Genomic DNA, 27,841 nt, shown 5'->3' with positions numbered 1-27,841 from the left:
ACCACCCGTGCCAAAATTTTCGCATCTAAGTGTACCCTGCTACCAATATCTCAAGTATGTATCAAATGAAGGCTGAACTACTATTTTTCACTTCCAACGTTATGAAAAACAAGACAAAAGTTTCAGTAGTTGATTTCCGAGTCTTACATAATACAAGAAATTTCTAACAAACTTGTATGTTTTACTGAAATGTTTGTCATATTCTCGTTCCTAAAAATATATCATTGTTACGCTTTCGTATTTGAAAATTTCAGATGAGTACCAGAATTCGATTGTATTTTCATTTATACTTCCTCGTTGGAGGCTACCACGTCTCTACTATTTTGACGGAAGATTAGGGATTTACTGCAAAGGTTTAAAAGAATTTTAAGTAAGTACTGTATTGAAGACATAAAGTCAAAAGTGGTATATAATATGTTTTCTTGGTCATTGTAATCTGTATATTTCGGCCATTTTTGTGCTTGACTTAGTAACAATGTGTATCGGGTCCTGGGAAACGTAGTAGTTCCGAATGATGTACTTCGAAAACAAACGGAATAAAGTAGCCCACCCGCTTAGCTCATTGAGAGGAGCGCAGATCTACGGATCGCGGGGTCGTGAGTTCGATCCGGGCGCGGCGTATGTTCTTCATGATGGTTTGATAAAAGGCAATGTATCTGAAAACCATTCGTCCTCTACCCAGATTCATGTGAGACCGTTGGCAGTTACCTGCGGAAAAACAGGTTTGTACGAGTACACAATCCAGGAAAAATGAAGGAAAGTTAAAGTATTTTTGGGTCCATTGGTCGGTCTGAAAACGTTTTTAAAGCAAGTTCAAGTTATGTCTGTTAGATGGTATTATTCCTTTAATTTGTATATAGTGTTTATTTCTGAAAGTACATTGTGCTGTCATTTTCAGAATAAATGCGCTTTGTCATTATTTTAATAGGTCCACTACCTAAAGACGTGCATGATGAACATTTATTATTAGATGCCAACAAGTTGAGCGATATTCTCAAAAATGGTTTAAACATCATTATTGTTGGGAAAGGCGATCTTACTCCGGATGACTTGTTTGTATCGGTACAGAATGTAGAGGACAGCAAACGTATACCTACAACGTCTTGTATTACTGTATTCATTTGTTATGTAAAAGTAGATGATTTGGAACAAACAGTCGCAGAGGTACGTATAGTTATTTGCACTATATTTTGCTTTATTTTAACTAGTTATGTAGCGCGCACTATGCTCCGTTTCGTCCAAACTTCTAAAAAGTTAGACCAGCCTCATTTAGAAGTGTTCATTTCTAAATATTTTCTTTACATTTGTAAGCTGCTAGTGTATTGGTTATCGCCTAACTTAACTTGTCCTAGCGTTATACTGAAAAAATTCTTAAGGATTTATTTCCAGTTCCTGTAACCAGAGAAAATCCAAATCTGATGAAAGTTGAATTATCGCTCATATTTTAATGCTAACACATAACGAAACTAGAGCTGCTTTTGAGAAAAGCGCATGTCTCCCACAGTTGCCTAATCATCTAAATAGTAAGTCAGTCTTTATATACTGTTTACTCGCTACAAATATGCCTTTAAAGAGAATTCCTATAGTTTTTTTCCTTTCATAGATTTTTTTTAAATTTACATATATGATAGGAATTTGTGCTGAAAACAATGAACAAATAAAAACAATGTGTCACCAGGCTTGTTTTTGTGAAAAATTGTTTTGAACACACCCACTGTTGCTGAAACTGCCAGCGACTTTTCAACATTTTCATAATTTTCTGCGTTTTTTATAAATACCAACAAAATATACATCAAGACAACACAATAATGTTTATTCTTTTCACAGATTTTATTACATACTTATTTGATATCATAATCATATTTGTAATACTATATCTTCAATATCCTTACAATAATTAAAAAAAGAATATTGTTTCATATTCACTTTTGTGAACTTTTTTCAATGAAAAATACCCATAGTGAAGAATATCTTTTTAGATTTTGAAAAAACTCTTTCATAGAATTTTTTCCTGTTTTTCTTGTGTATAGATAATTGTATTGTGAGCATAAAAATGGCTAAAAATGTATGGGTCACCAGGCTAAATTTGTTGTTAAGACCGCTAGAATACAACACCTCTTCTGACGGAAAATGGCGCGAACCTTGCCAAATTGATTACATGTATGTCTGCTAGAAGTTTAAAAAAAAGTTTTAAAAATTCTTATTTCTTCCTTAAATTGAATACTAAATAATCTGAAAGGTGATATTGTCTTATCAGTACTAAATCAATTGTCTTACATTATATGAGCAACACTGTCTTTTACTAAAATGCAATGTGAAAACACAACCACAAAAATGGCAAGATACCTGTCCGGCATGATACTTGTCAATATAACATAAACCCGTATCACCATTTGATTACTGATAAAAAACTTATCAAAAATGTTATTTCATTCAAGATTCCTCATATTTAAGATTCTCTGTCACATGTTTCAACAAATGTTGACTTTACTTCAGTTTTCCATAGGAAGTGTCAGCTGCGCAGAAAGATGCGCATAAAAAACTATAGGAATTCCCTTTTAAGAGTAAAAAGGCTGATTTTGGGTAATTCAAGGGCCATTTTTCTGAAGTGCTTCGGGCGATTTGGCTAGTTAATGAAGTTGGCCTAGGAGTTATGATCAAAACATTTGGTTCAAGTTTGGTGAACATTGTGGCAACGTTAAATGTCGCAACGCCGCCAAATGTCGCAACCACCGTTAAATGTCGCAAGGTTGACGTTAAATGTCGCAATCACCACTAAATGTCGCAAAATCGTCTGCCGCTAAATGTCGCACCTTTAACGTTAAATGTCGCAAAAACTTTGCCCACCGTTATATGTCGCAACACCAACGCTAAATGTCGCACAGCAAAATAAGGTAAGTTAAACAGTCTTTACAACTTAAAGATAAGACTGGGTAATGCATGCTTGATATGGGAAGGGCTGACTTGACCTTTCACTCTAATCTGAATGTTTGCTTTTCAGTGGTTCCGCACCATACATGCGTTATATATTTCACTAACATGGTACTCGCCACAGTACTAGATTTATTTCAGGTCTGAACTATGTAATTCGATGGAGTCCTGTTTAGCTCTTGAGACATTAAGCTCGAGCTCCGTATTGTCGCGCGTTGTATCGCATGTCTATAGTCGACCTGAATTTCGTTACAAAACAGGCCGGGGGCCTGAAATTGTTGATGGAAGATGGAAGCGGGAGCACCAGTTTAAAACAAAAGCGTCACCGGCGACGTGCGGTAGGTACGGGGTTCCTCTGTCCGTATTTGTGGGGAAGTTTTTTATATACAGGTATGAAATGTTGGCCTGTGGCGCATTTTTGTCTATTTTTTAGGTACGTACTAGAGGGTCACTCCCCTTATTTTAGGTGGTTAAGGTCTTTTCCCATTGACAATTTTGAAATACAAGTATGGAATGCTGGACTTTTATTGCATTTTTTGTTAAAAATTTCGGCGTATGGGAGGGGTTATCCCTGTCATTTTCCAGGGCTCAGGGTCTCTATCCGGGAAAGTTTGAGAAACAGGTATAAAATGGTTGCCTCTGGTGCATTTTTTCTTAATTTTAAGGTACTGGAGGGGTACTCACCCCCCTCCCCCATTTTAAGGGGTCACGGGTTCTTCCCCCTGGGGAATTTTAAAATATAAGTATAAAATGTTCGCCTCTGGGGCGTTTTTGGGTCTACATTTTGAGAATATATTATTTCCAAAATAGTTGGGTGCAACTTTGATGAGTATAAGTCACTAGTAAGCCAACAAGGGTGGGGTGGGGGGGATCGGCTCGGGCAACAATCCAGGCCTGTTACACAACAGGATGTTCAACTACGCGACACGAAGACTGTGTTTTGTACCAGCTGTAGAAAACGAAGATTTTCTATTAATCAGCCATGGGTTCTATTTCTTTGTTTGGAGGTTTACATTTAAAGTCATAAGGTAACTATCAAGATTCAATGGCGGGGAAAGATCCTATGTGGCCCTCTGTACATTCTTTCAGGTAAAGCGGGAATTTCGATATTATTTTACTTTTAGTAACTTAAAATTGTTTGGTTTAGTCTCATTCCCCTTATTATCCTACTTTTCCGCCTACCCACACATAACCCCTCTCCCACCCCCTTTCAAAATGTAAATATTTATATTTTCTATTAATTGTCTTGGTGCTGTGTTTTTGTCTCTTAGATTTCTGTGTCGTTATTTACCCCGTTCGTCACCCATACCCAACCCCCACAAACATACAACACTATTACCAAATCGTATTTAGTTAGAAGAAACCTCGCAAGGTGTGGAACTCAGGTGAGCGATCTAGGGGCAACAAGGCCCTCTTGTTGCTATACATAACAGTACTTATCATTAAGATAATTATTTGTATTACATAAACCTGTTAATTTTTCTTCCCTGAAAAAAGTAAATATACACAAGAAATTGATAGTCATAGTGTCAAACAGGAAGTGCGACATTTAGCGTTGGTGTTGCGACATATAACGGTGGGCAAATTTTTGCGACATTTAACGTTAAAGGTGCGACATTTAGCGGCAGACGATTTTGCGACATTTAGCGGTGGTTGTGACATTTAACGTCAACCTTGCGACATTTAACGGTGGTTGCGACATTTGGCGGCGTTGCGACATTTAACGTTGCCACAAACATCAGCAAAAAGGCCGATTTTCGGCAATACAGTGGCCATAATTTCGAAGTGCAAGGGCCGATTTGGCTAGTTATCAAACTTGGCCGAAGACTTATGGGCAAACACGTTTTGTTAAAGTTTGGTGAAGATCGGATGAGAAATGTTTGACTTAGAGTGCGGACAAGATTTGTGACAGACACACAGACAGACACACATACACGCAGACAGGTGTCAATAAACATGTCGCCCACACCACTGTGTGGTGGGAGAAATAATTATTTAAGAATCGCAAAAGCTCATTACTGGCTTTCAATGCTGAAAAATTCTAGCTCGCAAATTAATAAATAAATAGAACAAAGTACACAGAAATCACTGTTATCATTTTTCAAAGCCTTTCAAAAGTTCTGTTTGAAAGCAAACATGACACAACAAGATTATACTGTAATGAGTGTCTTTGTTTACATGTATACTGATCAAAATGACTAACCTCGACAAAATTTCAATGAGAGTCACTAATTGTATACAAAATAATATGGTTGACGTTCTTAAAAATAAATATGTTTATATTATAAACTTTCAACTGTTGAATTTAGTTTTAGAAGTACATAGTTATTTTGGAAAGATATACTTTCTTTTTACCTTAATTCTAGTGATTAGTCACTTGGTGAATACCAGTTGGTAAAATTTGATAATTGATTTTTTTATGTTACTATAAATGTTTCTATTATATGTTAGTATTAAAATACGTGACATGTGTTTAAACCAGTAAGAATTGTCCCTTGAAACACATTGCAATGAGCAACGAACATAAAAAATAAGTAAGTATCATTTAGATGGTAATTCAGTTATGTATAATCTACTATTTTTTATAAGCCTGATATAGTTTTTACAGTTTTGTTTTGTCTTACAGGAGATAGTGCAGACAATTGAATATTTGAAAGAGACAGGTAGAGATCGAGATGAATTTGCAGATTCATTTATTATTGCCTGCAAAACAAGCAAATCAGCATCGGACGAAGAAATACTACGTTTTCGAGAAGAAATTCGTCTGAAAGCAGAGGTGACACTTGGCTGTGTCTTAGACACTGACAATGTCATTATTTCGGCAGGGGAATGTGATATTAAACACCGCATTTCATATATATACGAACGCCGCATCACTGAGTTGTTAATCAGGATCCGTTCATTTCTTGGGTTATTCGTTAAGAAAAGACGGCAATTAGAACAGAATCAAACCGGTATTTTGCACCAGACGCCGGTGTTGGTGGCCATTTTAGGTTTTCTAAGAAATAGATTTTATTTATCAGATATTTCTTACTTGAAACGTAATAGAAAATCTTTCCTTAATCAAGTAATACCTCGTTTGGCACGTCACGTGAGATGCACAATAACACTCGTGTCCACAAAATATACTTTGCCCACTTGGTTATGCACTCGGCTACTAAACGTAACTGAGTTTGAAGACGTTTTGATTAAATCAGTTTCAAACAAAACCCGGTACGTGCTGGGTAAACTTGAGCATACTAACGTATCTAAACATATGGAAATACAAAATGTCAAAAATGGCGTCCTCGAACTTGAATCCAAAGTATTGAATCCTTCAAACTGTTTTACATTTGATTTCATCTTGCTTTTTCTTCAAAGAGACTTTGAGGACGCGTCCTCGAATGCAGAAAAGAAAATACTTCAATGAGAAAAGTATCAATCACCATGAGTAAAATGATATACGAAATAGATGGTTATTTGAAACAAACGATCGTAAAGCACGATAAATTCCCACATAAAGATTCACTGTGACGATCCCTACCAGCCTACGACACAATATTTGGCGTAAGTTCCAATTTTTAATTCTTATATCTAAAAAAAGAATGCTTTCCAAATTTTCCAAGTACTGTCAAAACAATAGGAATATGTTTAACATCAACACATAATATTAGAGATATTTGTCAAAGTCTAAAAACTTCTCTAAGATAGTGTCTCGTCAATTGTTTCTGATATTAAAAACAAATTACGATAGATGTTAAAGTTACGTTATATAACCTTACATAACGTAATGTTATAAATGCGTTTGATCGACATAATTCGTAAACAGGTGCATTCGTACAGTCCTGTTTTATCTTTTAATACTTCATTCTACGTGTCTCGACGGCTTAACTTTCTGAACCTTAAAAATACTCGAACAAAATGTCAATTTTATGACAAAAACTGTAGTTTTCCAGTGTGTTTTGTTTTCCAAAATTTTACATGGAGCTGTTGCTTTAATGCAACCTGAAATATCCTTAAAAATTTATAACAGTTCTTCTATAAAAAAAAGCAATGACTTCAATTTTGGAACTTTTTTGGTATCAAGAATAGTTTCATTTTGTTATGAAAAACACAACTACCCTATCAATTATTTCTTGATCATTGATTAAAAACTATTCAAAATATATTAACATATTTATTACCAATTGGGGTGTTAAGAACTGGGTATAACAATTTCAAAGACATACCGAAAACCTTGTTACGGAAATAATAGATCGAACATTAAGTCATTAAGTACTTATGTGTTACCTTTTCAGAATGAAAGGTGTCTATGGAATGGGAACAATATATGGTGTTATAGAGATCCACTTACTAGTAGATAAAGACAGTCTTGACAAAGCTCTGTTAGATCGTCTAGAGTTGTTGATGCGAGAAAATCACTTGCAAAATTCATACAGAATTAAACACATCAAACACTAAACGACGCTGGAAACGCCGCAGACATTGCAGATGTGATGTCTTATTAGCTGTTGTCCGTCAATCACACATCAAGCATTGGCATATAGCCCAAAACTAGCCGAAAAAGCACGAAACTGTTTCTAAGAAATTTATGCTGTATTATATAACTTCTGCATTTTGTCTGATTTAGACAATATTCTATCTATATCTGTACCTTTTGGTAACATAATTGCCTCTATAAAATCTATGTTAAGTTATGAACTTGGTTACCTTAGGTTACAGACAGACAAACAGACAGACAGACGTATACTTTTATTTACAGTCAGGTTCTGCAGCATGTAAACATGAGAACAACATGATTTATTATATTAACAGATGTTGGTGTTTATACATAGCAATACTTAAACAAAGATTTACATGGTGTTTTTTTTTCACAAATCAGGTCACTAGGTCAAATCATACTACAAAAAAGAAATTGTAATCATTTTAGAGACTTGACTTTCTTATTAATCATAGTAATTTCTTGTCAGCTTGTTTACCCCATTAAAACCCTAATCAATATTAAAACTGCGTTGTATGAGTTTTAAAACTATATACCATTAGGTGAAGTTATAGAAAACCCTTGTTCACATCCAAGAGGCCACGTAATAGAAAATAAAAAAAGAAATATTGCTTACACGCCGGAGCCTCGTTACCGCCTAAACAGTTACCCTCGAGGCCAAAAATTCCCATCTGCACCTACAACCAGTGAAAGAATCTTATTATATTGAACACTTATATGAAATTTGTACAATTATGGTTGAAATTATCGAGAAAATAGTTTTGAAATAACCTATACTTTTCGATATTTTTTAATATGTTGGACAGTTTTTGTTTAAAAATATGTATGTTTGATACGCCTTTTTTGATAGAATGATAGAAACTTATCTTGAATTACATTTATACTCATTTCATATAGCCATTGAACAAATTTATGCCAAAGGATTTGTGTGTTTTGCAGCTCCAGTTTTTTTTCCCATTCTTTTGGAATTGATGAGATAAGTTTATGTTAGTTGAAGAACTCGCTATTAGGAATATTGTATTCTTGATTGAAAGATTTAAAAAATATTTGTTTCTGTATTATAAATGTGTTTAATGCGGGTTATGTTCTAACTTTTCCATAGCGTGATCAGAAGTAGAGTGATTATTCTGAAAATATGAAATCTGCCTGAACTTTTAAGTTAAATTTGAATCTTGGTCATAAAGAGTCAACATTATGTCACTGGGCCTTTTCCTTGAAAAAACCGTTTTAACACTCCTGAAAACATGTTCTACCTAATGTTCATGAAACTTCAGTTCAAAACCGGTTATTTGAGGTCAGTAAAGAAACTAATGTGTTGTCTAAATACTAGAAGCCACATGATATAATCTATGTTATGAAATGTTGTCATTTTGTGGTAAAATGGATGACTTCTAGACGAGGACTAATAAATGTTTAAAGTAGATTATTTCTACAACAATTTAATGCTATTTTTTCTCTTCATGCGTTTTGACATGGCACATAAACCATTGGTTATTGTAATCTTAAAGAAAATGAATATTCAAGTTATCGCGTTGTTTATTGTTGTGAATAGCCAAGTTATAGGTATATTACAAAAGATGGCTGTCCCAAATGTTGAACACCTTTAGTACTGAAAGATTCACTTCGGGAAGTGATTCAGAAAACAATTGTAAAAATTTAGGCTTCAATGAATGAATATATTTTACCGAGGGAACCTCAGATGCACTGTCTTAGCGAGTGGTTCAGCCTCGAGTGAACATTTAAATATGATGTTCACGCTTTAAAGACATTTTGATCTTGCACTGAAACAAACCAGTTGTTTTTCTTTAATTCAATTTCGTTTTAATTGTAACAGATGACCAGTGCAACATCATACTCAAAATCATAACGTCAGAATATAGAAATTGGTAAAAATTTAAAATAATTCTCGTAATCTTTAGATTTCTTTTACATTGTAATACGTTGGGATACATACCTGTATGTTAGTATAGGTATTTATGTAATTATATATAGTTTGGGAAGAGTTTTTGATTATTTATAATTTGTAATACTATGTTTTCGAATTTAAGTGTAGTTACGCAACAATGAACATTTTGAAACAATGAAAGTAATAAATATAATCCACTTTTACACTTCTATGAAATATGAAATCTCAGAAGTATTTTAAAACCTTGAATATTTCAAATTCAATAAGATTTATGCTAACAACTATAGATTACTACATTTATTTATTTACATTTTTATAGCTGGCAAATGGATATTGATTTGGCTTGTTTCTAGTTTTCAGACATTACATTTTCAAAAAGAAAAGATATTGAGTGTTTATTAATTTCCTGTTTCATTTATTTTGTGCAGCATTACTAATAAAGCATAAGTGTTCTGGTATATACTCACAGCTTGATGCACGGCCGGCATTGTCTAGCAATAGCAAGAGATTCAGTTTTTGTCATTGTAAAATCCTATGCTTTCTGTTCAATACCAAATCTACATCGTAGTGCTTTTGAAGAAGTTGACTTTCACCTGTCTTATGCTAGAACCTCCATGGCCGAGTAGTAAAGGTAGCTGACTTCGGATCAAATGCCTTTCTGAGATGTGGGCTCGAAACTTCGCTTGATGTAAAGAATTTTTCTTGTGAGCTTCTTGATGAATCTCCATCCAAATAGTAGACTAAATGTCTTTGGTTTTATCCACTTGCAAGCCCTTATATGCAACAATGTGCGGAGAGGTACGATTGGCATGATAGGCATTTTTCCACCATCAAAAGCTGGGCTTCATTTGTGTCGATTTGACACTTAAATAAAATAAAAAGCTCGAAGTTGATGCAGATAAAATAAAGAAGTCATATAAAGTTGTTTGATTTTAAGCTCAGGTGGCCCCTACCTGCCGTAAAACGGAAACATGCGAAAAGAATTTAGAAAGGATCCCGATCGGGCTATAGACCAGTTTGAAGAAGACCTCTGTTTCATCCGTTAATCAGCAGAGATCTGTTTCCTCTTGTGGCTTTTAAAAGAGGTTATAATAATAAGAGAAACCATTTGAATAAACTTGATAGAGGTCGATGCAGTGATGTTGTGGAATAAGCTTGGTGAAGATGCTCCCAGGTGTTCACAAGAAGTCGTTTAAAGCTTTTTTCCACTTACAGCTGTGAGGGTTCTCTTAAAGCGGTCAAGCGGAGCCATTTAAAACAAGTTTGGAACGGCTCATGTAAGGATACTACAGACCAACTTTTGTGTAGTTTCATTAAGTAGCTCACGAGAAGAAGTCATTTAAAGGTTTCGTTTTCTATTTTATCTCTAGGGTCACGCAGAACTTTTTTTATATAAAATCTGACTTTCGTGATGTTGCTACTGTACAAGATTGGTAACGGTCCATCAAATAGTAAATGAAAAAAATTCAGTTAAATGTTTTCTTCATATGCTTGATCTGGCATCCCCTTAGGATTGGTTTAGCGGAACCATTTGACCAACTTCATAAGAGCTTCATAAAAGGATGATACAGAAGAGATCTAATGAACATTTATCAAGTGGTTAATGAAAGAAATTCGTTTTCTAAGCCTTTTTATTATTATTTTTTTTATTATTTTTTTTATAACCCTTAAACCATTTAGAACTAATTTGATAGAAATCCATGCAAGGATGGTACAGGCCAGCCAAGTTTTGTGATAATTCATCAAGCAGTTCATAACAAGAATTCGAAGTAGTTTCATCCATGTTTATATTGTATTTTATATTCCTCTTTGAGACTGTCATGTCAATCAATATCAATACACATTTGGAAAGCAATTTACATAAGCTATCAGCTAGTTGTCCAATCCATGTATTTGACCTGTAAAAGTTTGTTGTACATGTTATGTGTACATTGCTTCAAAAATAAAATATTGTTTAAAGTAATACATACTTTTAACTGGAATTGCAAATTAAATTCTGCTGGCAAAAGGTTTAAAAATGTGCTATTGCGCGTCATGTTTGTATCTATGTTTAGCGTCACCTGGAGGTTTAATTTTGGGAAATCTGATTTAAGGTATTAGGTATGTAATAGAGTGCCTCCTTTTTGAAGAGTATTCAGTTCCTACTATAAACCTACTTTGAATGCAATTTTCAGGATGCGTAGGTTCAAGCCCTACTGGAACCATTTTTTTTTCTAATTTTTTCTAGTAAGTTTGTTCTTCTTTCAAGACCTATTATTGATTTATTGTACAAGAGTGGAAAAAATTATAAGCGATTTCTTGCTGTTCAAAATGACTTTATCTCTGAAACAGAAGGGGTAGAGTTAGACATCTTTAAAAATACTGAGTTACATGAGGTAAAAGTTCTCTATTTTGCATTAACTCTTTAAATTACATATTGTGGAAGACATGTCGATAGATTTTACTTCTGCACCAAGGTTATTTTTGAAGGAAGTGGGCAAAATCAAAACAGACCTTAATTTTTTAATGTTGGAGTTAGATTTCTGTCTCATTAAATCCGTTTACTTAAAGCACCCTAGAAAAAATTTATATTGATTTATTTTGTGTTTTATAATTGTTTAACAATAGTTTGATGTAACTTTTATGAAATTTAATGGTAAAATGAATTCTCTGCGAACGTTTTGGATAGTGGCCATCACTTTGAAATTGTCTCTACTTGAAGTTTAGGAAGTATCATGAACTATACAAAATTTACAAAAAAAAAAAAAACAAAAAAAAAACGGCACGATAAAAGTTGTTTAAAAATTGCAACACAGTGCGAAACACGGCCAATTTTAAGAATGTACCAAGCAAATGCCATTGTTTAAACGTTACTATTATTCTAATTAGTAAAACTTAAATTATGAATGATCATAAATATATTAAATGAACTACACTAAGTTAACATATGTTTTTTTTGTTTTTTGTTGTTGTTTTTTTTGAAGAAATTGAAGAATGATTTCTATTTTTATTTTATAGAATAGCTGAAAACCTTTAATTAAAGCATTATGCAGACGCGAGTGATAAAAATATATTATGTAACCTTCTATTGTAAAATTCAAACTTAATACCATGCAAAAATTAGCACTAGCTTGCGCTGTCACATACAGTGTATAGGCCTACACGTTATGTTCACAGGTATTTTGCGACTTGACATGTTGATCATTTTCACATATATAATCATCACATCATACAGCTTTCGAGGCAATCTCTCGGATCAGTCCCCGGGGGGACTATTCCTACCGCTACTCGAAGATTCTCGAAGATCACCGAATAGTCAGGACTTTTTTAATGAATGTATAATCATTTCGCTGTCATCCCATATACATATAGATCTATAGGAAATAATCAATAAGACCATAATTTTCATTCATTCCGTCGATCATTAAAACAATGATGTTTTTGGGAGCATTAAAATATTTCATAAAGCCAGAGGCGCCGCTCCCTATATATACTCCTGGAACAGTCCCCGGGGACTGATCCAGGAGGATATATATAGGGCGAGAATCATTATTTTAGACAAGATTTATCATTCATTCCGTCACTCTTACGTACATTTACTTTCAATAAAACAATAACGTTTTTGCAACACGAAAATACTTCATAAATCCAGATGTATCGCCCCTATATATCCTCCTGGAACAGTCCCCGGGACTGATCCAGAAGGATATATATAGGTCGAGAATCATTATTTTAGACACTATTTACCATTCATTCCGTGGATCTTTCGTACATTTACTTTCAATAAAACAATAATGTATATATCCTGGAACAGTCCCCGGGGACTGAAGCAGGAGTATATATATATGGGGCTAGATAAAATATATTTATTATTTTCTGACGATCTTTTTGATTTCCTTCTCAGGGGAGGGTATATCCCTGGAATAGGGTTTTCTTAGGGGGTGACATAATTTATAAAAATGGGCTCGGTATTTTTTGGGGGGAAGTGTCTTAAAATGCATAGTTGTTACTGTTTACAAGAAACGAATAGGTCCCGGGGACCGAAGTTTTAATCCCCGGGGATTAAAACTTCGGTCCCCGGAGCCGATGAGAATATAGAAGATGGTTACCTTATGGTCGCAAAGATCCAGAAGGATATATATAGGTCGAGAATCATTATTTTAGACACTATTTACCATTCATTCCGTGGATCTTACGTACATTTACTTTCAATAAAACAATAATGTTTTGGCAATCATAAAACCAGAGGCATCGCTCCGTATATATCCTCCTGGAACAGTCCCCGGGGACTGAAGCAGGAGTATATATATATGGGGCTAGATAAAATATATTTATTATTTTCTGACGATCTTTTTGATTTCCTTCTCAGGGGAGGGTATACCCCTGGAATAGGATTTTCTTAGGGGGTGACATAATTTATAAAAATTATTATTCAAATAAAAAGTAAATTTACGAAAGATTAACGGAATGAATGATAAATCTCGTGTAAAATATTAATATCGCCCTTTATATATCCTCCTGGATCAGTCCCCGGGGACTATTCCAGGAGGATATATAGAGGGACAACTCTAGTTGAAGCTGTCAAAACATCACTGTTTAAGATCGACTGAATGAATGATAAATCTTGCCACCCTCTACTTTATTATTTATTTTGTAATTTCATTAAAACATGAACGTACTGTATGAATTTGATAAACGTTACATGAGATGACATCGAAATGATTATACATTCGTAAAAGATCCTGACCATTCCTGACAAGTAATGAAAATGTCCCAGTCCCCCGGGGGACTAAAGCAGGAGATTGCCGCTTTCGATTTAAATGCTTCTTTGAAATACTTAAAACAAAATCAACTTTAAGCACGCATTTCAACTGATCGGTTAGACACGGTGAAACAAAATCTATTTTTATCTGTAAATGAACTATTTATAGTATAACAAGAATTAAAATAGCGTTGGTTTTTCCACCTACTTTTTATTTCAAGCGTTAATTGTAAGTACATTTTCGTTCTTAATGATATATGTATTTTATACTGGAGTGGCGAATGGTCCCAAAAGACAGTCAAAATCATAAGGGATCAGCTTCCTCTCCTACTCTGCCTCTTCCAGCACTTTTAGCCTTATCGGCGTTTTAGGGGAAGGGGCTGACCTCTAAGTGCCTGCCTATAAAATTGTATTTTAGAGTCGTCTGTATGTCTGTCCGTCCGTTTAAGTGAACTGATTTAGATTAAATTGTCAATTTTTGGAGCTGTTATGATGTTGTTCAATGATCTTTGTTGCATTTGGCCAAATTGTAGATTAGGGCTGGGTCGTAGCTGGTCCCAAACCCCCAAGTATCTGTGCTTAATTATGCAAGGGTTCGACTTCAAACCCAAGTATATAAAGTAGATGGGAAGGAGATGGAGTGTACTGCGAAATAAACTTGTACTTTGCTTGTCTGTGTATACATAATTTAAGCTATAAAATAGGGGGTTGACTTCAAAATTTGAATGCAAGTAGGTGCATGGCTAAATGGACAATCGTCAAAATTCAAGCGTCAGTTTTACTCTTTGTTTTGTCCGTCCTCCAATTTTCTATATTATGATAATAATGCAATATTTTAAATAAGATTTAATTTAGACAATTATTAGATGTTATTACATGAATCGCACTACAAAAAAAAACCCCCATAAATCTAGCACAAATTAATACATATCAGCCTCTGTAGAGCCTTGCCCTTTGGGAGATACAAATATTGACTGTTATGTAGAGGTTGTTGTTCTGGAGAGGTAAATTTGATAGTATATTTTTGAACAGCTTAGGGAAAGTTTGGGGATGTTGTTATAGAGAGGGTTTTGCTTAAGAGAGGGCCGTTCTGGAGAGGTTGTACGGTAGTTTGGATAATTGTCTTACGTAAACTAAATTTTGAACATTTCAGCTAAATATAAATCTAGATAGGAATTTCGTATAAAGGTTTATATTGTATCTGTGGTAAAAGTCAAGCTCACTAAAAATAGAAAACAGATGGCTTACCAAAAAGATGACTTTAGTTCTTTTATAAGCTATTTTTCAGAAGCAGTCATTCTTGTTTAAAAAAAAAAAACAACAAGTAAGTGTGCTCTGTTGGTTTTCTATCAAAATTATTAAGCGATTTGCACCAAACATTTCTTCCTTCGTCGAACATCTGTTCCTTTCGGTTGCCAAGTGATATCTCTTGTTACATTCAAAGTTACATTCTTTCTGCATTTATCAACTATGTATTAACTTATCACAGTGCCTCTAAATGCATGATGTTTTATTTTTAGATGTCTGAATGCGTGTCGGAGTATAGTCACGTGTTCAACACGTGGGAGGTATATCCACGAGTACACCATTTTCAACAACGATTCAAGAACCTTTATCCAAGATACAAGAATATAACAAGTAAGACAATTCATTTACTTTACAAAGTGCATTGGTAGAATTTGAATGAAAAGTTTTAGCAGCAGGTTATGGTATCATAGTTATCACTCATTGTTACAAAGTACACTATCAGAAATCAAAGAAATACAAGAATTAAAACAGTGACTACGAATGTTATGTCGGTCGTGAAGATATAATGCAAAAAGCATGTATACGCGTGCACCGCTTTTTTTTTCTTCCTTTCTTGTTTTTAGCAGGTGAGTTTTTCTGATCGCTCGATGTCCGGCGTCCGTCGTCTGTCTGTCGTCTGTCGTCTGTCTGTCGTCCGTCAACATTTAGCTTGTGTATGCGATAGAGAATGTATTTTTCAACTGATCTTCATGAAATTTTGTCAGAATAATTACCTTGATGAAATCTAGGCCAAGTTTGAAAATGGGTCACCCGAGGTCAAAAACTAGGTCACTAGGTCAAATCAAGGAAAAACTTTGTGTATGCGATAGAGGCTGTATTTTTCAACTTATCTTCATGAATTTTTGCCAGAATGATTACCTTGATGAAATCTAGGTCGAGTTTGAAAATAGGTTATCTGGGGTTAAAAAGTAGGTCACTAGGTCAAATCAAAGAAAAACCTTGTGTATGCGATAGAGGCTGTATTTTTCAACTGATCTTCATGAAATTTTGTCAGAATGATCATCTTGATAAAATCTAGGCAAATTTTGAAAATGGGTTATCTGGGGTCAAAAACTAGGCCACTAGGTCAAATCAAAGAAAAACCTTGTGTATGCGATAGAGGCTGTATTTTTCAATTGATCTTCATGAATATTGGTCAGAATGATTGCTTTGGAAAAGTCTAGGTAAAGTTTGAATATGGGCCATCCGAGGTCACTAGGTCAAATCAAATAAAAACCTTGTGTATGCAATAGGGGCTGCATTTTACACCGGATCTTCATGAAATTTAATCAGAATATTTGTCTATATGAAATCTAGGTGGAGTTTGAATATGGGTCATCTAGGATCAAAAACTAGGTCACCCGGTCAAATTAAAGAAAAACCTTGTGTTCGCAATAGGGGCTGCATTTTACACTGGATATTCATAAAATTTAGCCAGAACGATTGCCATGACAAAATCTAGGTCAGTTTAGAATATGGGTCATCTGTGATCAAAAACTAGGTCACTAGGTCAAATCAAAGAATAACCTTGTGTATGCAATAGAGACTGTATTTTTCAATTGATCTTCATGAAGTGTGGTCAGAATGCTAGCCTTGATAAAATTAAAGTCAAGTTTGAATATGGGTCATCTGGGGTCAAAAACTAGGTCGCTAGGATATATCAAAGAAAAACGTTTTGTATGCGATAAAGGCTGTATATTTCAATCGAGATTGATGAAATTAAGTCAGAATGATTGCCTTGATCAAATCTAGGTCAAGTTCGAATGTGGGTCATCTTAACTCAAACACTACGTCACTAGTTCATATCAAAGAAAAAGCTTGTTTACACCCTATGGGCACATTTTTGATCCTATCTCCATAAATTTTGGTCAGAATGTTTGTTATCATGAAATCTTGAAAGATTTTAAATCTGGGTCATGTGGAGTCAAAAACTAAATCACTAGGTCAAATCGTATTAGGTCAAATCAAAGAAAATCCTTGTTTACACTTAAGAGACCACATTTTTGATGCAATCTTAATGAAATTTGGTCAGAATATTTAAATTGTTTCCATGAAATCACTATGTCAAACATCTTTACACTGTTATGGTGTGTTTCTCAGGTGAGCGACCTAGGGCCATCTTGGCCCTCTTGTTTTTTTTTGTTTTGTTTTGTTTTTTAAAGTTTAGCCTGCAGATCTCAATTTCCTTATTGAAGATTATTTTAATGAACTGAACTATCACTTCGTTATAGTTTCGCACAGTTTGATTTTGTAAATTAATTATAGATCCTTTACATTTCATACGATGTATAACCGCATTTTTGAAAAACTAAATCATCGTTTTACTGATTTGGAAGTTTGTGAGCATTCGTAGCCAAAATGTAAATGTCGAAAGACAACAAGTGCACACAATATAGATTGTAAGACTTTTCCTCAGATCTAATAAAACCTCGTTTTGGGTGTAAAATGCTTTCAATCCAGCTGCCGCCCCGACCGTGTCTGAAAAGGAAGTAATCGTAATAAACAGGGCATTCTTTGCGAAATATACTGCACTAAAGATAAAGATGTATAAAAATACTAACACAAGCATAAAAATATATGCCCAACCGGTATGAAATGTAAAAGACATCTGAAAAATTCATAGAATATTTGACCATTTTTCTACCTGACGCACTGGGCGGGTATAATCTGTATAATTTGGTTAACATCGTTGAAAATCATAAAATAAAAAGAAAAAAAATGTTTGTTTTATATGTAAAATCAAAAATCATTTCACTCGTTAACACCATTATTCACATTTTCACACGAGTCTACGCCACACGTAAAAATATTGCATAATGGCGTTCACTCGGTAAAATATATTACGATCTTACACTAAAAACAAACAGATATCCTCTATATCTTAGTTCTTAACTTTTTGTCACTAAAACGGAACAGCACATATATAGCTGTGACACTATTGTTCACATTGTCTTGTGTGCGTAATAAATCGTTACATTCATAACGATTCTATTGATAACGTTAAATACGTACTTAGATTGTTTATAGTTATTCATAACATTCAGAAATAGCTCAAAAAGTTTTAACATTCGTCCGTTATACAGTTATGATAACCAATAGATCTTATATTGATAGTTGTAACACTATTGAATACATTGTTTTGTGTGTATTATTAAATTCAGAAGAAAGCATATGTATTATATGTATTATGTTAAACATTAATTAGTCCCCTACTGGTGGGGTTCTGTCCGTCATTCTGTCATTCCGTCATTCCGTGCGACCGCAATTCCGTGTCCGGTCCATAACTCTATCATTCATAGGAGATTTTAATATCACTTGACACATTGTTTCCATTAATGAGACTACGTGTCATCATGTGCAATACCCGGACCCCTGGCTCAAAGGTCAAGATCACAATTGGAGGTCAAAGTCAACAGGGCTTTTTTCCTGTCTGGTTCACAACACTGCCATCCGTGAATGGATTTTAATATTACTTGGCACATATGTACCTCATAATAAGACGATGTGTCATGCACAACGTTCAAACCCCTGGCTTAAAGGTCAAGGTCACACTTGGCAGTCAAATGTTAACATGGCTTAAACAGGGTCAGTTTCATGTCCAGTCCATAACTCTGTAAATCATTAAGGGATTTTATACTACTAAAGGATAGTATTATTTGCCACAAATGTTTCTCGTGATAAGATAACGTGTCATGTGCAAAACCCGGACCCCTGGCTCAAATGTCAAGGTCACAATTGGAGGTCAAATGTCGAAAGGTCTTTTTTCCTGTCCGGTCCGTAACTTTGCCATCCATGAAGGGATTTTAATATTACATTTTACTTTGCATAAATGTTCCCCATGATGAGACGACTTGTCATGAGCACTACCTGGACTCCTAGCTCAAAGGTCAAGGTCAGAAAAGAAAACTAGGTGCCTCCCAGTAGTGAACTTTATATTGCATGGCAATACTACATTCACCAAAGTCTTGCTCAATTGGTGGTGGTAGATTATGAATAGCAGGCAGTAAGCTTAGAGAAAGCGAGGTCATGCACACGAGCACGCAAAATGTGAATTAAATTTATACATGTACACATAATATTCAGCGATCCTCAAAGACTGCATTCACAACTTATGTAAACGAGGCAAATTATTCATTGATTGCTTCAACTTATAAATTACTATATGCCATAACAAAATGCATATGCAGCCGTATGTGTATTGAGGGCCACTAAATATTTTATGATATAAATTCGTCTAATCAACACACAGAATGTTGTTTATTTATTGAATTTATTGATTTTCAAGCTCTTTATCAAAATTGTTTTACCTTAACTTAGATGATCTGAAATTAATGTAGAAGGAATAACTCACATTTACTGAATCAAGACTTAAACAAGACGCTTTTTATTACCATTAATTATGAAGTTATGTCTAATCTGTCGAGTACAGTAACGGACACCTTTATATTTTGATAATCTAGACGAAAGGTAACAGAAAATAAAGACACCCTTAGAGTTTGCCGTCGGTTATTTATGTGATTTAATATGTATCAAAACACATGTCAATGTCTCGTCTGCTAATATGTATTAAGATTAAATGTAACTGACAGAACTTGACATCATACTCTCCTTAAGCTCAAATCCGAACGCCTGAACCACCATAACTTTGTACTGAAGTTACAGAAGACATCCTTTGCAAACGACATTGCCCGTATAAGAAACATGACAAGACCGAGTGCTGCAGTAGAACAGTCGATATTTAAAAATTTTGTTAGCCAATTGGATTGCTTCTTTCGTGCTGCATTTAACCCTGAACCTGGTTCGAACACCCAACAGAAAGAGTCAAGTAATTTGTAGCATATGACATAAACCTCTCGACGACGACGGCGACTTAAAATGCATTTTATTATTATTTTCATATTAAAATATATGATTATCATTTCTTTTAAAAGTAAGTTCCTGCAAAGCCCATATATACCATATCATCATAATCAAGATCACATCATCAAGTAATATAATGTTTCTGCGAATGCAAATTCTTCTTGTTATACAAGATAAAAACAAATATATTTTTCGTACACAGCTAAAAAAATTAATAAATACGACTGAAAAAGAAATAAAAAGAATAGCTTCAAGGGAAAGGCTATTAACGCATTGACGCATTGTTGCTGATTAATTTGAAACCATCCCAATTAGGAGTAGAAACGGATCCATATAGCAGTGGGGAGGGGCTATGGTTGTTGCGAAACAACGAACCCCCCATGTGTTAGAGGTATATAGCAAAAGTTGTCTACATGTATGCAAAAATATGTACGACTTTACTCGTTTATAGCATTATGCTCAACACCCCCTACGATGCTGAATAGCCGGCTTGCTAAAGCTAAGTCACAGCCAGTTTGAGGAATGGCTGACCAATGGTTGGTACGAGGCCCCCTCTAATGGTTGGTGGCACGGCACGCTAACACCAACAAAAATATAAGACATGGTCAACCTATGACGATCGTGCTGCACCGCTGATTATGATGACCAAGCTATAATATCGAGGTTTTCAATTTCATCTAAAAAGGAATTAAATATCGCAAAAATTAAATTATACTGTGGACCTTCCTGGTATTACTTTCGTTTTACTTCAATAGATTTTTTTTTAATTCGCGACTCCAAATCGTTGAACGGTTTAATAGTTTTAATATCCTCTTCATCATCATCATCATTATCACTATAATTGTCATCATCATCATCGTTATGATCGTACCGTCAAATCGCACTATCAACGGCATGTTATAATTATATCATAACCTTTTCATCATCATCATTATCATCACTTTCATAATAACGTTATCGTGTTATCAGCATATCACCATCATTATTTACGAAACATGCTATCACTATATATCATGCTGTGAAACTGAAACCACACAGATGACACAACTCTGATTACACAATCCTTTAATCTAGCAACATTAACAGAAAAGCTAGTTTTAGGAAAATTTCAATGATTTTAATTGAGAGTATGTCAATACATCATCAAAAGCTTTTTGCGACTTACCACCTATCACATCAATTGACCAAGAAATGGCAAAGTAAGTTCAACTCAGATTTTTAATTACCTCCCTTGCTCTGTGAACTGCCGTACTTGCCAGCTTCAAGTACAAAAATGAGTAAACCGACATTAGACTCTGCGTTACAGACTAATAAATTAGACTAACTGAGCTCCCTGATTGTTGTGTCATAAGTGCATAAATAACAAATATAACAGGGTCTCAAGACTGAACAGGGAGTGTAGTCTCCCTTGATCCCACCTTTGATATCATTGATTTTTAAGAACACCTGCCCTTGCACAACGCACTCAATGGATGCTACTTTAACAATTTTCAGTGCATTGCATATAGACTTTTCATCAATACAACTTTGTTGATATGCAAGCAGTTGTTAATTGTTGCAAAATGAAATTTCTTGTTATGGTTTGCTTCGGTATAACAAACAAAATAATACATGTCACTGCCGTGTATTATTTATATAATATCTGTACACCTTTACTAAAGTGTCTTTTGCAAGGAATTTCCAACTATTTTAAATTCATTTTTTCTTTTGCATTTAAGTATGGTTCCGTAGAAATAGAAAACAAAACTATTATTTTTACTGTTTGAACAGTGACAAAATCAATCTTATTTCACTGATAATTTCAGCATTTCAATGAAAAGCATAAAATAAAAGGATGATATACACCTCGGCCGCGGTGAATATTAACACATCATCGTACAATAACTGTACAATATTTATAATGTTGAATGTTGCGTAATAGATAAATTAGTGTATTAATTTTGATAAATGACCAGTATATGTAAACAGCATCATTGTTTTCCCCCACTGATTTTGGAATGGGGCCATGGCCTTTGTAACTGGGAAAATACCTCGTAACACGCCTAATTTGGGAATAATTTGAAGTCAAATTTTCTTATCAAAATGTCACATTTAAGAAAACAATTATCATAAAATTTATCATCATCCATACAGCTAGCAAATTGTCGTGTGTTTCAAATGTTTAAGGTTTCACAGGTACAGTTATTTGAAAAAGTTGACAAAAAGTTTTAAAAAAATGTCAATATCTTCGGGAATTTTAACTTTGAAATTGGGAAAAAACTATTTGCCATTGGGATTAGGGCGCCATTTCAGTCCCAAATTGGCCACAAAAACACTGAACATGCATTGTTATAAATTATGACGACCCAGACGATTGTTTAAATAAGAAAGGACACGTGCAAGTATAAAACTGTCTTATCAAATAAACACTTTAAATTATATACATGTTCCTTTCAGCTGCAGGGCCGCATTCATCCTTCTTTGTATCATCAAAACTGACAGATGAGCTGGAAAGACTGGCATGTCAGCTTGAAAATTGCTTCCAAGTTATTGTCATAGGAAGTAATAAACTAGAACCAGAGAAATTCGTCATTTCTACCAAGCCACTCAGTCGCGACCATGCACAAGACAAGACATCCTCTCCAATGCAGGATAGTTCAAAATCAGGTCTGACGGAACAGGGGATAACAATTGTAATATGTTACGCAAAGATAAATACATTCGATGACGAAGGATTACAGGTAAATTAAAATAGTTATGCTATATTTAGTTTTGCATTTATCTTTGAAAACATATATATGAGTTGAGTTAAGTTGAAAATATCTATGTGGAAACATATACAATAATCATCATGACAACATTCATAGTACATGTACTGTATTTGCCTTTAAAGTCGTTATCATATTTCGAAGCAGATGTCCCTCTGTCCGTCAATTATACTTTTAATTGTCTCAGCTGATGAACTAAACTCTATTTTGCACTTTTTACAACATCACGCCCCTTTTTCTTCTTGGAATTTTTTTGTTAGTTTTGTCTGCAAGCTGGTATCTTACTGATGGGAATAGATTGAAACTTCATAAACTTGTTCACTGTCACGATCAGACATGCAGATCATAAGTTCCATAACTATACAAATGTACTTTGCATTTTTACAAAAATATGTCCCTTTATCCACTTAGCAGTTTTTAGTTAAGTTTTTATATGTAAGCTGCCATCTCAGTACCCACTAATTGGAATGTATTGAAACTTCACGCAGTTGTTCACTGCCATGGTCTGGCATACATTACACAGGTTCCATAACTCTACATTGCTTTTTAGCTCGACTATTCAAAGAATAGTAGAGCTATTGGACTCACCCATGCGTCGGCGTCGGCGTCCCGATTTGGTTAAGGTTTTGTATGTAAGCTGATATCTCAGTAACCACTTGTGGGAATGGATTGAAACTTCACACACTTATTCACTGTGATAAACTGACCTACATTGCAAAGGTTCCATAACTCTATTTTGTCTTTTTACAAAATTATGCCCCTTTTTCAACTTAGAAATTCTTGGTTAAGGTTTTGTATGTAAGCTGGTATCTCAGTAACCACTTGTGGGAATGGATTGAAACTTCACACACTTATTCACTGTGATAAACTGACCTACACTGCACAGGTTCCATAACTCTATTTTGCTTTTTTACAAAATTATGCCCCTTTTCGACTTGGAAATTGTTGGTTAAGGTTTTGTATGTAAGCTGTTATCTCAATAACCACTAATGGGAATGGATTGAAACTTCACACACTTATTCACTGTGATAAACTGACCTACATTGCACAGGTTCCATAACTCTATTTTGCTTCTTTACAAAATTATGCCCCTTTTTCGACTAAGAAATTGTTGGTTAAGGTTTTGTATGTAAGCTGGTATCTCAGTACCCACTAATGGGAATGGATTGAAACTTCACACACTTGATCACTGTCATGATCTGACATGCACTGTGTAGGTCCCATAACTCTATTTGCATTTTTTTTTCAAAATTATGCCCCTTTTTCGACTTAGCAGTTTTTGGTTAAGTTTTTTCCCATTTTTACAAAATTTTGCCCCTTTTTCGACTTTCGTATTAATTCAATTGACAAGGTCCTCCGACAGCTCTTGTTTAGAAAGGTATGGCCCTTTTCTACTTAGAAGGTTTTGGTTAAGTTTTTGCGTGTAAACTGCTATCTTAGTACCTACTAATGGGAAAGAATTGAAAAACTTCACACAAATGTTCACTGTCATAATCTGATATGCAATGTACAGGTTCCATAACTCTGTTTCGCAATTTTACAAAATTATGCCCGTTTTCGGCTTTTTATATTCGTTCTGTTGACAAGGCTATTGAATAGTCGAGCGTTGCTGTCCTCTGACAGCTCTTTTTAATCTTCCCGTTTTCTCTCGCGTGCAAAAGGGCACATTTGCACTAAATGTAGCTCCTTTTGTTTAATAATAATATTTGATTGTACTCCCTTGTTTTGTAGGCAGTTCTAGAAACGTTGAAACATTTTGCATCTAAGGCAGAGCGTTCTAGACCATGTGTGATTGTTTCTCCGTTGATAGTGTGTGAAACAAGTATACAGAGTCGAGAAAATGTAACCGAACATGAAAGGTTTTGCTCCAACATAATATCAACAGCACTAAAGTCATTTAATATTGACATAGATGCTGACAATGTCATCGTGAATCCCAAAGAGAACATTCTCGGCACAAAAATATCCAACAACCTTGAAAAAAGAGTCATGCAATGTTTTCTCAATCTGAGCACCCAATTACAGGATTTCATCGGTGATAGACGTGTTGCCGCAGACGCGATCGATATTTTAGAATCGGAGCAACTAATAACTTCAGTACAGGGATTTCTGAAAAATGGATTAGGATTTGTAGATATGCTAGTTTCAAAAAAAGATGAACCTTTCATAAACACTGTACTAGGCAGTTTAGTTCAAGTTATTCGATGTGCTGTTATGACACCATTGTCTGTCAAATACAGTTTATCGGAAGATACATGCAATCGCTTTGCTCATGAGTTCAACCTTGAAAGCAGCCTGATCCAAAGCGTCTCAAAAAACACACGCTACCATCTGTCGAAGCTTGAAAAGCCATGTGAAGAAATGTTAAAAGCCACTGAGTCAGGTAACAAGTCGCACCACTTTCCTGGCAGAAATTTCGTATTTATTGCATATCCATTGCGTGAAGATATCAAATCAGCCCTCGAGAAGTTTGAAGAAAGGCTAAATAGCATGAGGCGTACTGCATCTACGATGAGGAAGATGTTGTATGAGATCAGCGGATATCTCTATCGCTCTGTCATTAATCAAGAGGCCGATATGAAAAGTATTCCAAGAGCCATACCAGAAAAACTAAGGGAAGAAATAATGGCGTATGTAAATTGCTTCTTTCTTAAATTGTTTCAATTGTCATGACAGACAGTCAAACTAAATAATTTAGAGTGAAAAGGTTCAAAAATAGTCTATGTAAAAGTATTGTATTCATCACTTTGTTCTTGAATATTTCCACAACGGAACTCGATTTTACAAAATGTACCAAGGTTGATTGAATCTAACTCATTTGCAATTCACATAAAATATATACAATTTTAAGTGTCTTTTTTGGTTAGCTCTAGTGGCTCTATCACCTTGTTCAAAAGACTCTGAGTGATACAATTTATAGATTTATACTTAATACTACCGAACAATGGTTAAATTTGTTAGTATTGTGGTTAATGATATAGCCAAGTTTACAGAAATAGTAAGTGAGCTGATCAAACTTCTATATAATTAATTATGGGCAATGATTAAAGTTTATTATGTCGTTCAATTTTATTGTTACGCAGCTTTTAATAAATAAACTAGTTCACTTTCAAACTTGATTGTTTGAAATATAATTTCTGCACTTTTGGTAATATCCTTAGCAACGTTGTCAATCTAATGCTCGGAATCCGCAAAAAAATGTACCCTTAAAATTGTTCTAATGGCGATCCTTTCCCATGTTTGTAATTTACATATATAATTAAGATGTACTTGTTGCCGTATTTTAAGCAGTCTGTTTGCTACATTTTTCCACTACAATTCCTTTTTGTTACGGACTAGTTTGCAATGCATGGCTGTCTGGCTTTTTTGTTCATTGTGCTTCCGGAAAATCTACTCTAAACTTATATTTTTGGTGAAATGCTAGATCGTTCTCTAAGCAGGAGCAAATTTGATGATGCATTATGACTTAGAAAAACGATTTAGAGCATTTTGTTAAAACTGGGTTGTTATATTAAAGCAGAGTTGAAATCGTCATTCCACATTTGTTGAATTTTCATTAAAGTAAGAATTTCAAAACGGTTGAAGGAAGTGAAATTTAGTATTGTTTTAGTATTTATTATTACGACAGATAAATATACGCTACAATTGACTTTATGTATTCTCTCGTTTTGAACAGAGTTGATGGTGTATATGGCATGGGGACAATCTATGGGCGAATAGAGGTTCATCTAAGGAAAATGGAAATTGAGAAGAAAGCAGTAGTTCAGAGAAAGGTTTGTGAACTTATTGATCAGTTCAAATTAACCCAGCCGTACCGAGTGGTCAGTATTTTGCAAGAGCCAAAGAAGTTTTGTTTCGAGACTGGCCGTCATATTGAATGTCCATGCCCGCAAATAGGTGGGGCAGTTCTGTCCTCGGGTACTTTGGGTGGTTTCGTCTATGATAAAGATGGTAATCTATACGGTCTGACTTGTGCTCATGTTGTCCATGGAGAGCACAACGCGCAACATGATGTCCTTATTGCAAGTGAAACACAAGGAAGGCGTTTATTTGCGAGAAGTCTGCCTGAAATGACCATTTCTGCAAATGCTGACAACCGTTCTTTGATTGACATCCGCTGCAGTAAAAGTAAACAGGACATTCAAGCGCAGTGTACTGTTGACCTTAAAGACGATGATGAAATAAAAAGCCATCAGAGCTATACACAACGCACCGAATGAAATTGTTTACGAGAATGTTTACAAATACGGGGCTGGTTCAAATCTTACAAGAGGCATCATAAGCTCCACCGACTACACCGTGTATTCTGGTGCAGCCGAAAGCGATCACCTTGTCCTGATAGAGTGTCCGCCCGGAAGCGATGACGGTCCATATGCTAAAGAAGGGGATAGTGGCTCGATTACCTGCATGACCTGCCTGACTGATATAGATAATCATGTTGTCAAAATAAAGCAGTCTCAATGTTATGCCTAGGACAATTTGTTTTGGAAGACGAGGAAGAGATATGTATGTCATTTCTGTTGAATAAAGGAATAGAGAAATTGAAAGGTCAACTGGGGTAGATCTGCTACTACCAGCAGCTTATATGGGGCTAGTTACCAAATGATTTTTTATGCCCCAGGGAGGCATATAGTTTTTGAACGTCTGTCAGTCTGTCGGTCTGTCTGTCCGCAATTTTCGTGTCCGGTCCATACTTTGTCATCGATGGATGGATTTTCAAATAACTTGGCATGAATGTGTACCACAGTAAGACGACGTGTCGCGCGCAAGACCCAGGTCCGTAGCTCAAAGGCCAATGTCACACTTAGACGTTAAAGGTCATTTTTCATGATACTGCATTCGTGTCCGGTCCATATCTTTGTCATCGATGGATGGATTTTCAAATAACT

General features: G+C 34.9%; 2 protein-coding genes across 2 annotated transcripts in view; both read left to right on the top strand.

Moving 5' to 3' along the window:
* Positions 1-27,841, top strand: part of LOC123549678 (uncharacterized) — a 226,715-nt gene that overhangs the window by 141,603 nt on the left and 57,271 nt on the right. The window lies entirely within an intron of this gene.
* Positions 15,579-27,841, top strand: part of LOC123549676 (uncharacterized) — a 37,913-nt gene continuing 25,650 nt past the window's right edge. The window contains exon 1 of the mRNA XM_053545077.1: positions 15,579-15,696. The gene's annotated coding sequence lies outside the window, so the exon portion shown is untranslated. The remainder of the gene's footprint in view (positions 15,697-27,841) is intronic.

Source organism: Mercenaria mercenaria, chromosome 6, assembly GCF_021730395.1.
Source record: "Mercenaria mercenaria strain notata chromosome 6, MADL_Memer_1, whole genome shotgun sequence".
Lineage (NCBI taxonomy): Eukaryota > Metazoa > Mollusca > Bivalvia > Venerida > Veneridae > Mercenaria > Mercenaria mercenaria.
This window is presented reverse-complemented; position numbering and strand designations above follow the sequence as displayed.